The 12,521-nt window shown below is 38.5% G+C and overlaps 1 protein-coding gene across 6 annotated transcripts in view; it reads left to right on the top strand.

The window, feature by feature from the left end:
* The window catches only part of LOC109419762 (trafficking kinesin-binding protein milt), a 278,035-nt gene continuing 265,514 nt past the window's right edge, over nt 1–12,521 (top strand). Inside the window, exon 1 of one of the 6 annotated variants that reach the window (XM_062850136.1) lies at nt 1–771. The gene's annotated coding sequence lies outside the window, so the exon portion shown is untranslated. Of the gene's footprint in view, nt 1,014–1,053; nt 1,291–12,521 lie in introns of those variants that run through there. The other 5 variants (XM_062850137.1, XM_062850135.1, XM_062850139.1 and 2 more) reach the window with 5 other exon arrangements.

Below are 12,521 nucleotides of genomic sequence, written 5' to 3' on the forward strand. Positions count from 1 at the left end.
ATCGTTTCCACCGTTTTCTCAGCCATTTCTCGCGAGCTTCTCCACCGGTTCTCTTCCATCCAATCCAAATGGAGAGCGCGGTGGTCGCGGTCTCACGCGGATTCGAAATCCGTTGATTGGATCCCGCACGGTAGTGTTGGCTGAACTGCCATTCCGTCCGGTTGTACTGTGCGTGGATATACGGTGGATTCGATTGTTACGTTCGCGTTACCCACCCATGTTGTAGCCGTCCGTCGGTCGTCGGTCGTCCGAAGTGTGTGCGAGAGTTGAAAGGACTCTTTGCATAGAAATCCGGTTTTCTTGGTTGTGTTGCCGAGTGCGTTCGGAATTTCGTCGATGCTCGCGCCCGGTCACTCCCATCCCAGTTTGCAGTGACAGTTTTTAATCATTTTGGATGAATACAGTTTTTACCCCTGGATGACTAATAACGTGGATGGTGCCCGGTCCGCAGCGTGGTTAATCACGTAAGCTCGCGGAATTCTATGGAGTTTTTCGCAGTGTAATCGCGGTTCAGCCAGCGCTAAGAGTCAATGCAGCACCCGCAAGCAGTGCTGAAGTTCGCCGTGGTCGTCATGTGATGTATTAATAGAAATTCTCGGTTCTTTCCTCCGGCATGTGTACTGTGTACGTAGCCGCCGCTGCCGTATGTTAACTCGCTAAAAGACGCAGACGACGACGCGATCGAAGACCACGATTGTGAGTGAGTTTGTAGTTTTGATGAAGCGTGAAGAAGCTCGGTAGCAGAGGAAGAAGCAGGAGAGGTTATCGTTTGTATGGCCCATTTGAATTTGGAACGCAGACCCTCCGCATTTGGGCAGTGTAGAACCTTGGTTTCTGAAGCAGGGAGCTGGATGAAAGTGTTAAGCGGTTCAAGGGGGGTTGGTCAAGTAGAGTGTGGATGATGATGTATTAATCGTCGCATCCGGACGCGCGAGCAGTGTTAGTTATACAGCTGGGAGAGAGTTCAGAGTGTGCGAGCGGTTTGTTTTGGTCACTACACGTAGTGTTCAACGGTAGAGAGTAGTTTTATCGTTTTTGTGGATACCAGTCAGTTCTAGAAAATTGCAGTGTTGTGTCTATCCGAGGAAGAGTGCTAAATGGTTCTTCCGCAGCGAGTGAAAATGCACTCGATGAGTGAAGAAGATTAAATTTAGACACGCGAAAAAGAGGGCGTGGATGAATATTACAAAGCGTGGACGTCGAAGACTCGCCGCAACCGAATCAGCTGGTTCACGAGAAGAATATTGCTATCCCGGCAGAAAAACAACAAAATAGAAGTATAGAGTGCAAGTGCGTAGTTTTCAGCACGCGGCGGACAACGGCAGTCGAGAAGAAAATGTTTTGCGGCATTTTTTTTTGTGTTATGTTGTGTAATCGAAAAACGAAAAATCGAATAATACTTTTGCTGTGCTCCACTCGGTAGCTGAGCGGTGCGGAGCGGAGCTTTATAATGTGAAGCGGAGCAGTGGTGGAGGCCGGATTTCAAGGACACGCCGAACCAGCTGATATTGAACTAAGCTACTCCGTGAACGTTGGAGAGATGAATTGCAATAACAAACAAATAATGCTCAGTAGCAGCTGATACCAATCCGCAGATATCGTGCCAAGAGAGAGAGACGAGATTCTACTGTCAGAGGGACTGTGAACGATAGACTGCCGGTTGTAAGCGGTGAATTGTATGGAACTATCTGTGATATGATGCAAACAGCGGAAGTTATCATTTGTGTTTCTGGTTATTAGTAAATCCCAAACAGCTTACATAGCGTAATTGTAGAAAATAAAGGGGTCGCCGATCAGTGAGAGTCGCTCAGGTTCAGATTTAAAAACATAAAAATTCACTAAACATTTTGACTCGTATATCAAAGATCTCACTGCTTCAGTTTTGAAAGTGGTTTGGATATGTAGGTGTCATTTTAGCACCTACGAGTACTGTTTACTTGTCTATTTCTAGCTTCGTTATAGTTATTTGCTTTTGTAGATTTGTCTTCAACTTAGCACTGGCTTTTCCAGAAGTGTCGTTGATCGTACTGCAAATTGAACTCGAGCATTTTGAATTTACTTAGAATAGATGTTTTTATTCAAAGACATTTTGATACTTTCAAGATAGACAAGATTCAAACGACAATTACAAGAAGTTCAAGTATCATACATACATAATATTTTATTTTAAACATTTTACTACATTCACTATTATGAAATTTCACCTTGTATTGAAGCTTTTGTTTTAGTTTTTACTTGGCTTTGAATTTATTTGCTCTAATTCATTCGCCTCAAGAGAGGTCTTTTACCATTTACGCTCAAAGATCTTTCTGAATCTTTCTTGAATTTCTTTTGAATTGTTACTAAAAATCATCGGAATATCTACTCGCAAAGTACACTAAGTTTTCCTGTTTAACCTAAAGATTTCATTGCACTACTAATATTGAAGCGGTTATTCAAATTATCTGACTATTCGAATCAAGCCTCTTTTTCGGAATAATAATAAGCAAACATAACTTTAGGCTAATTAATAGTTATCGGATAAAAGGGCTGAAAGTCTCTTTAATAAAGACAAATCAATCAATCAATTATCGAATAATAGTTTGTTACTTTGAATCGAAACTAACATGACTCATAAACAGAAAGCTTATCTTAATCTATTCCATAAAACCTCAGATTTATGAAACGTTTGTTCCGATAAATATGACTCATTAACATCCAACGAAGATAATTCAGTCTCGTGCTGAAAACCACCTTTATATACAAAAAAAACGACATGATTCATCCACTAAGGTTACAAATACATACAGTATCGGACAATAAAAATGCACCAAAGCCATTTTCCCATACAAACTAGTCAACTTTGGATTGCCATATCTCAGTTATGTCTCAACCGATTGTTTTCATTTTTCTGTGACGAACTACAAAACATTTCAATTTTTAAAAACTATTGAAAAAGTTCAGTGATAACTATTGATACAAAAGTTACAGATATGTTGATTTTTGACAATAAAAATGCACCAAGACAAAAAAATTTGTAGCCTAAAATACTGAAGTCAGATAGCTATGGTGTCTTCAGCAAATTTATTGGTCATCACACAAAAAACATATTTGCCGAAGACACCATAGTGATTTGACTTCAGCATTTTTGGCTACACAATTTTTTGTCTTGGTGCATTTTTATTGTCAAAATTCAGCCTATCTGTAACTTTTGTATCAATAGTTATCACTGAACTTTTTCAATAGTTTTTGAAAAAAGAAATGTTTTGTAGTTCGTCACAGAAAAATGAAAACAATCGGTTGAGACATAACTGAGATATGGCAATCCAAAGTTGACTAGTTTGTATGGGAAAATGGCTTTGGTGCATTTTTATTGTCCGATACTGTAGGTTCAAATACAGTGAGAACCCGATTTTGTTAGCCCCCGATTCTATCTACTTCCGATTTTAGAGAAATAAAAGTGTTCGGATGAATTTGGTACTCTCAGTCTTGAAAATCAAACGATTTATTTTATTCTGCCCGACGTTTCGGCCATGGGATGTGACCTTTTTCAAGGGAAAAATTGATCTATCGTTTTTGTCCCAAATTGTCTGGTTTTGTGGTTTTGAAAAAGGCCACATCCCATGGCCGAAACGTCGGGCAGAATAAAATAAATCGTTTGATTTTTAAGAATGAGAGTGCCAAATTCATCCGATCAACATAATTCCAGTTGTTTGCCAAGAACAAAAAAAAGAAAAAAAAAGTGTTTTTCACTCAGCTTGGCCAATATTAATTGTTGATGTCTTTTGGCGTCACATAAAAAATACGCAAGGAACAAATCTCGTGTAAGTTTTGAAAACGGCCAAACTGTTTTTTGTAAGCTTACACATTTCTGCCGTTTTGACGCCCAACCCTAGCCAATATTTTAAACCAATATTGGTTTTAAATTCTGAAATCATCTCGCTCTGTTTCTTTTTGACGTAACGTTTCAACTGGGACACAGCCTGCTCCTATGCTTATATGTATATCATGTGGTAGTCTTGAGGATATTTTACACGAAAGAAAACTAAGAAGAATTTCCATTATGAACCATTTTTAGGCCAACCGGGGATTGAACCCCTCAGCATGGTTTTGCTCATTGCGTTTACCACATCAGATGTATAGGGGCTCAAAGACTTTTCTTTTTAATTTCCTCTAGAATAGAACAAATAATAACACTAGTTTACGGGTTACGTACAAAAGGCTGAAAGAATCAAAAGGCTGAATGATCAAAAGGCTGAAACACATAAGGCTGAAAGAATCAAAAGGCTGAAAGATATCAAAAGGCTGAAAGATATCAACATGTTGCGATTGCTAGGAGATTTTCCCAGGATCTCATCTAGAGTTTGTTTGTTAATAACCTAAATTAACCTAATAATTTCTCTAACGTAATATGTTTCTACAGGAGTTATTCCTGGGGTTGCTGTACTAGAATGATTTCTTATGCAATTTTTCACGAATTTTCGGCAGGGATTTCTTCCGTAGTTTCTCCTACAATTTCTTCAAGAAACTTCCGTGAGCTTCTTTCTAGCCAGGATATTCACTAAATGTTCTTGCGAGATTTCTTTTGAAGTTTCACTTAAGATTTCTATTAGAGTTTCTCCCGGTTCTCCCAGAAGATTGCTTCCGATTTTGGTCCTGGGATGTCTTTTGGAGTTTTTTCTGTACTTTCTCCTAAGATTTTATCCGGATTGCCTTTTGGGCTTTCTACAGGAGCTATTGCTGACATTTCTGATAGAGTTCTTCCCGTGGTTTCTTTTACCATTATTCTCATATTTCTGATAGAGTTCTTCCCGTGGTTTCTTTCCGAGCTTTTTTCAGGCTTTTCATCGTAGTTGTTTACAGGATTTCTTGCAGTGATCGTCCTGAGACTATTTTCTTGTAGATTTTCTCGGGATTATTCCCAGAATTCTTCCCGTATGTTATCCCGAGTTTCCGTATGCTCCTTCTATCTAATGGCTCACAAAAACTAAAACCACTAAGGGCACTCTGAACTACGGCCGAAATCTCACGAGGAAATCCAAGAGAAACATTAGAATATTCTCAGGCAAAATTCCCCCCAGAAGTTCTTCTGGGAGAATTTCACAAAAATCCTCAGAGAAACTTTTGGAAGGGAATATATTAAGGACAAACGTCTTGAAATCCCGCTTCAACAGTGCATCAGAACTTCAGACGCACAGTGCATTTTCTTATTCTGTTTTTGCTCACTTGTATTAAGCTTAAAATAAGAAGATCAGGTGCACTGGTTTTGTTTACGAAGAGATTTGTGCCCTCGAAATCGTGAGTAGGTCCCAAAATCGGCCATTGTGGTCGCCATTTTGGGATTCTAACAAGTCTGTCCTTAAGGTAATTCAAGGAGGAAAGGCAATTAGGGAAATCCCTGTAGGAACTTTGGGTAAGTTTTGAAAGGATTTCCGGTGTGATTCCAGCTAAAAACTCCAGAAGCATATCGGGAAAACCTTTGGAAGAAATCCCGGGAACAACTCTCAGAAATCCCAATAATTTTTTGGGTAATATATTTTGGATATTTTTTTTTTATAAATTGTTATTTAATTTTTGAGGATATTTCTGTAGAGTTTTTGAAAACTGTAGGTATAAACTTTTTGAAATGTGAGCTTATTTTGCAATTCCAATTCATAATTGAAAAACTTCCATTGAGCTTGAGCTTGAGTTTGATTGATCGCCCGTAGATGCTACTCCAGTATCGCCAGACCAGCTACACTCACACAAGGAACCAATGAGATATCTGCCGGGGACTAGCAAGCATCTTCAGTGTGTGAGTGTTGGTGATCTTCTATTTTTAGGCGACAATGGCGCCTGCCACGTCAGATTGCAGGTCAATGTGGGGAAGGGCAAGGAAGTGATGATTGCAATCGTTGGTATCGGGATAAGAGCTTCCCTACCACAGGGAAATAACAAAACTATTATAGGTTGTGTGATTTTGTATAATGGTTATTTTAACAATGCTAACAAAATTGTACCAAAAAACACAATTATAATCTCTTGATTGAAGTTACTAAGGTAACAAAAATCGTCGATTTTTTCCTGGTTAGTCAGGATTTAATTATATGAATTATAAAATATTCATTGATTCATTAGAGATTAGAGATATAAAATAATGTTTAAAGTTTACTTCTTGTTGTATCCTAAGAATCTTGTATGAGCTTGCCTAGCTAATAGCAGTGATTAGTGAAGTATTCATTATTTATTTAAACTTCAAATATTACAATAGCCGGGGCCCGTGGCGTAGTTGGTCACACGTTCGCTTCATATGCGGATGGTCATGGGTTTGATTCCCAGTCCCGGCACTTGCCATTTTTCGTCAGTTGCTCTTCCCCCGAGAGCGGCTGGCACTGACCCTCTTCTGAGCCCCGTGGCTCAAACGGACCCGGATACTTGGACATCGGCGAGCTGATACTCATAATGGACCCCCTCGGACTGGAAAGGAACAACGGCCATCCATCATCCTTGTGCTCATCCTTCTATCATGTATAGAGTAGAAAAGTGAAAGCAGCAGAAAGGCAACCAGTTCGATAAAGTAGAATAGAATATACATCTAGGCGCTGCACAAAATGTAAGTGCAGCTGCCAATTGAAATCGCTCACGTAGTGCCCTAGTGGACAATAGAGCTGTAATTAGGTTGAGAGATTAAGAATAAAAAAATATTATAATCCGCTCGGTTGTTGCTTTTTATTAGATTTTTTTAATAGAATTTAGTTGATTTTATTAGGTGATTATTCTTGGTTAATCACCTAACAAAAATCAACTAAATTGTACCAAAAAAGCAACAAACAAGCGGATTTTAATATTTGAAGTTACTGATACTGATTTGGCGAAACCGTAAAAAATTCACGGGTGTGGAAATTGCTTGTGAAATGTCTGTGGCTCCCTCTTTTATATCACTTTTTTAAATAGGGAATGTTATTAATCTCTTTCAACAACTTGCAATTGGGCGTGACACCGAAACAGTCAATTTATATTATATAAATGATTCCCAAACAATAATTCATCCTCACATCCCAATGATGTGTCTCAAGGGAAATCCACCTAATAACCGTAAACTGTGGTGGATGACGCTCGACGTTCGTACGGCTGACGACCACACGATTTCAGTGTGCATCATCTGTCGCATCCAATAGCTCTAACCATTAGCAGACTCTGCTCCAAACGGTTTGCGTGATTCCCTCACATTCCCAGTTGAATGAACACTTTTAATTTGTTGTAACGACTCGCTCCGCCGGCACGAGTTTTTCTCAGTTTTTCGTGAACTCGCTGTCCGTTCACCTACTAGGAGAATTCCATTTCCTTTCGGTCAACAATTCAGTCAATGAGCAAAACTGCTTTGGTTGATCCAATTTTCTCCAGTGGAGTGATTTATCACCACCATATGAGAGAAATACCAGAGTATCGGTGTCGGTGGTGCACTCAGCAACAATGTATTTCAAATAAAATCAAGAAATTAACCAATTATCAAGTGGTCACAGTAAAGAAATGCAACTCTCAATTAACAAACTTGATTTGCAAGAAACATTGGAACCTGCTGTAGCGGGCGTTTGTTGTCATATCCTACGTGTGGTGGTGGGTGGTCGTTTTCATTAGAAAGCATCTATGAATGAGCTGGCATGTTCAGCAGCGGGCACGTGTTGAACACGCGAACGTGAAATGTTGCTTTCTGGGCCCAGGCCGCGGGCTTGGTCTAGCCTTCTGCAGCAGACCGCAAAAAGTAATGCAATTTAAAATAAACATCCATTTGACAGGTGTATCACCGCAAACGGTTTATTAAACAATTGCTTTAATCATTTACCTTTTTGTTGAAAGTCGATACAACTGGTTGGGTAATTGGACAAAAGCAATAAAAGCAATCGATAAAATTGATATATTTCTACTTTGGTCACTATAGGGAGAATAGTGCTGTAGTTACTTGATATTGCTTGCAACTTAGCTTTTGTAGAAGCTATTAGATGATTTTAATTTTTTTTTGAAGAATTAGCATTAAGTTAAAATTCACAAATACAAAGAAATAAAAAAAAAAAATTAACTTTCAGCATGACAAAATTCAGAAAAAATGATTGTATGAAAACAAAGTTGATGACGTTCAAAAATTAATACATATAAAAATACAAAAATATTGCTTTAATGTTGTATACAATACCTTTGATGGTCTAACCCTCTAACCTTAACTCTCGACCTTGGCATTGTCCTACTCCTACAGCCGCTGGTTGGCGCCACCGTACGCATCCGTCATCGGCGAACACAAAGGCCAAAAGTTGTCTGTCTTGCCTGACCAGCAACACCCAACACACTCATAAATAAAATATCTATTAATTGGTACTGCTCAATGTTTCATTAAATCTTCAGCTCCACAACAGCTGATATCGCACGATTTCGTGACCACAATGGTCACGGAGGCGAAACCAGGGAAAACGCTGACTCCCCCCCACACCGCTTTGATTGGGACTGCTCGGTATAAGTATGGCGGTGTCTGTGAGTTTGTATTTTTATCAGTTTTCTATACTAATCGAATTTTATTTCCCCTTTGTTGACGTCCGAATCGGAAAGGCCACTACTGGCTGTATGTTTGACTTATCTCTCGGAAGAGAAGCAGACGATGAGCAAACACTGTACATAGGGTAGAAGCTTCAGTTTTGGCCAGCCCGGAGTTTTGGCCATAGTGCGGTATTTAGCCTGTAACGATCTAAATTGGCATAAATTTATTTTTTACTAGTATATTATAATATAATAATATGATTGCAGCTGTTAAAACCATACATTTTGATTAAAAACTGGAACAAAAAAATTAATTTCCTTAAAAAATCAGCTCCCATATATCTATTTTGGCCAGGGTGCTTCTAATTTGGCCACTCCCATAAGAAATACACGTGATTGGCCAAAATAGAAACCAATGCTGAGAATATGGCCAAAACTGCGGCAAGACTTCTATTTTGGCCAGTGCCACTTTTAATACAAAAATCAAGTATTAGCTTGATTTTTGCATTTTTCCTATAAAGTATAGATATGAACCTTTCATTTAACACATTGGTAGTTTTCATTGGATTATTGGTTATTTTTTTTAAAATGATTTCCCTTAGACTGGCCAAAACCGGTGCCCGCACCCTACACAGCAGTAAAGTTTCCAAAATTGAATTAGACTAAATGGTGAAATTGGTACTGTCCAGCCACAGCCTGAAATCCTTTGGCTTTTATTTTTCAATGGAAATAAGTAACAAATCTTCCAACATTTGTTCTTATCAGCTTATCTAAGTTCAAGCTTTCGAAATGCATCATGATTCACATCGATGATTTTAAGTTTTCCTACTTATCAAAAACTTTTCAAGTCTATCAGATTGCTCAGAAATTCCTCGCAAACCACTTGAGACAATTGTTGTCCTTTCTTTTACTGAATAATGCTTATACTTTTCTATTATTGTTTTCTTCTTATTGAACATCTGTTCAAATAATAACTGAATACACATACATAACAAGTATATTATAAACATGCAGTTTTTATGGAATCGCAAATAAAATTTCACATTTCAGCAATTGGAGCATACCAACTGTTATCTTGGAACGGCGTTATCTAACTCTTGTTTTCAGTGCATTCTAAATTATCTTACTGCTGCCGTCATGATAAGAACCAGCTGGAGCTGGACTGATTAGGCTAAGGGGATTAGAGGCACACGGGAATGTAGCAATCGTTTAGTTTATCATTTTCAGTGACATTGTTGTTGTTATTTTTGCTACTGTTGCGGCTGGGAAGCCCACCGAAATGTGTATACTTTACAAAGGCTACCATAAAATCAGTCATTCGGTGACGTCCTCCTGATTATGCAATTAGTGCATTGTGTGGTTGAAAAACGTTCGCTTCCCCGTAACGTGGGTAGGTCACCTTAGAATGGTGCGTTGCGGTGTAAGATCTACCAAATCAAATTTTGATCTTGATATTTACCGTATTTATAAATATTCCAAGATCAAAGTTTGATTCACTTTTTTGTGTTTTGTAGTTTATTTTGTTTTAGTGCACTACTAATTAATATTTTACTTCAGCAGGATTCAGGTAAATTTATTGTATGATATAAATCATATTACATATAAAAATATGTAACTGTGGCGAGCGTATCACTAATATGTAGCTTATTTGACGTACGATGTTAATATTATTTTACATTTCAGATTACCAACCGAAGAAGCTAGTAATCCAACCAAGATGACGAGGACACAGGATGAATTGGGCAAACAACTGATTCGATGCAGTCTAACAATGGTGTGCCTGAACGTTGACCAAGCGTATCCTTTGGAGTTTACCCTTCCACTAACAACAACCTAACAATCCCGTGACACCTAGGCCTGAGAGATCGTAGAGTTGTCTACATTTTTCATAGGTGTCCAAAACTAACCATCCTTTCCCATTACTCAGCAGTCGCAAGGACGTGGCCAGGACAGCGCTCGACCATTGGAGGATTGCGTCAGTCTTGTCTAAGAGTCATAGATTAGTCCCAAATATTTGTGCTTTGGTTCGGACGGGAAGGAGGCGACCCTCATAACAGCGGTCTAGGACTGTACCACCTACGAATTTGTGCGACTCGCTTAATGCTAATGCTAATGCTAATGCTAATGTGTGGTTGAAAAACGTTCGCGAATTGAGCGCTATCTTGTCTTTCATAGAGATCCGCTTTTTGATAGAATATAATCAGTGTGACCAGCAGAGGAAGCAAACAGATTGGCCGAGGTGCGGATGAGAAAAAGTGAGAGATGGTCGAATTAGAAGTTTTATTTCCACAATTCGAACAATTTGTTAATGAAAGTGAGTGTCGAGCATTGTGAGAGTGGGTTCTAACGAGGTGGGTTTGAAGAAAAAAATACAAGAGAGAAGCATTATAATATTGTGTTTAAGTAGTGGTTTAAGAAGGGGCTTATTTCTGTATTAGTGAATGGGTCACGAGGGGTAATATTCATTTTCAGCTGAGGGTGGATGGTAGAAAGATGTATCGTCTACACTCTTAAACGAAACAACACAGGCTTACGTATAATTCACACATATCTGTGTATTACTGGATCGGCTTCTACCTCTGTGTCAGGAGTGCACAGTTGCTTCTCTGGCAAAAGAATTAAATCGAAACTGACAAAGAAGGAAATCAACGAGAACTGGTAAGATCGTTTCATATGCAGTAGCCTTTTAAACCAACTAAATACGCACCAGAATCAGAAACTGTTTTTTGATTCAGGAGGTATGATCTCATCTCAGATATCAATTTGATATGTGGATGATATTATGCGGGGCTTATTGTATATGAAAATGACCTCAGAATGCACGTGTAGGAACAGGCATTCTCGAAATGGGTTATTGGATTTGCAGTAGAGCTATCACCTTCCATCTCCCGGATTAAAATTGTTTACACATGTTTATTACAGAAAATTAAAAAAAAACAAATGTAGACAAATTTCTTCCATAAAAGCACTGCCGGTCAGTGGGAGATGGATTGTACACACACACACACACACACACACACACACACACACACACACACACACACACACACACACACACACACACACACACACACACACACACACACACACACACACACACACACACACACACACACACACACACACACACACACACACACACACACACACACACACACACACACACACACACACACACACAATATAATCAGTGTGACCAGCAAAATGTTGATTCAAAAATTTACAATGCATACTTTTTAGTCCTCACATTTTTGGGTCATTCACTATCGAGTCCCTATGTTTAAGACGTTTCGGCTGAAATCATTTTTTTAATGCAATTGTATTAAAAAGGGGATTCACTAAACTGCGAAAAATACAGGGCATAGACAAAATTATAGGGATAGGCAATATTTTCACTTTTCATAAAATGGTTAACTAGCTGAAAGTTTTTGAAAGGTGCATCATCAATTCTCAAATGTTTACTAAAAGTTGATCAATTCGTTGTCTATTAATGTTTTATGATGCATATGCTCTGATAGACAAAATTGTGAAGGTTGTGCTGGCGATGGGTTAAACGCGTACGCAGACCCGATCAGAAAGGCATAACAGAATTATAACCGATTGAGTTATTTATTTCAAAGATTTTTCATAGCCGAATGAGTTATAAAATTTGCCAATTAGGTGTTAAAATAACAAAAAATGTAACAAAAATGGACCTAGCCATAACATAATTATAACAGGTCCTGGTACAATTATAACAAGCTAATAACAAAGGGAATTATGAAAAAAAAAACAAAACAGGAATATCATATTATATCACATGTTGATATAAAGCAGATATTGGGTAAAAATCGGAAAGGCCAGACCTTTTATTTTTAGTAAAAAGTTACTGGCATCAAAAAACTTCTCTACATAGTATACTTAAAACCCAGGGATTCGAACCTAGGACGGCTAGAACCTGGAACAAGAAATCGTCGTTTTTATCAGTGAGGCCATCGCAGCACTTAGAGTGAAGGATAATATAAGCGGAAATGGTTCTTCGTATTTTTAGCTCCTCT

The sequence above is a fragment of the Aedes albopictus genome, chromosome 2 (assembly GCF_035046485.1).
Source record: "Aedes albopictus strain Foshan chromosome 2, AalbF5, whole genome shotgun sequence".
Lineage (NCBI taxonomy): Eukaryota > Metazoa > Arthropoda > Insecta > Diptera > Culicidae > Aedes > Aedes albopictus.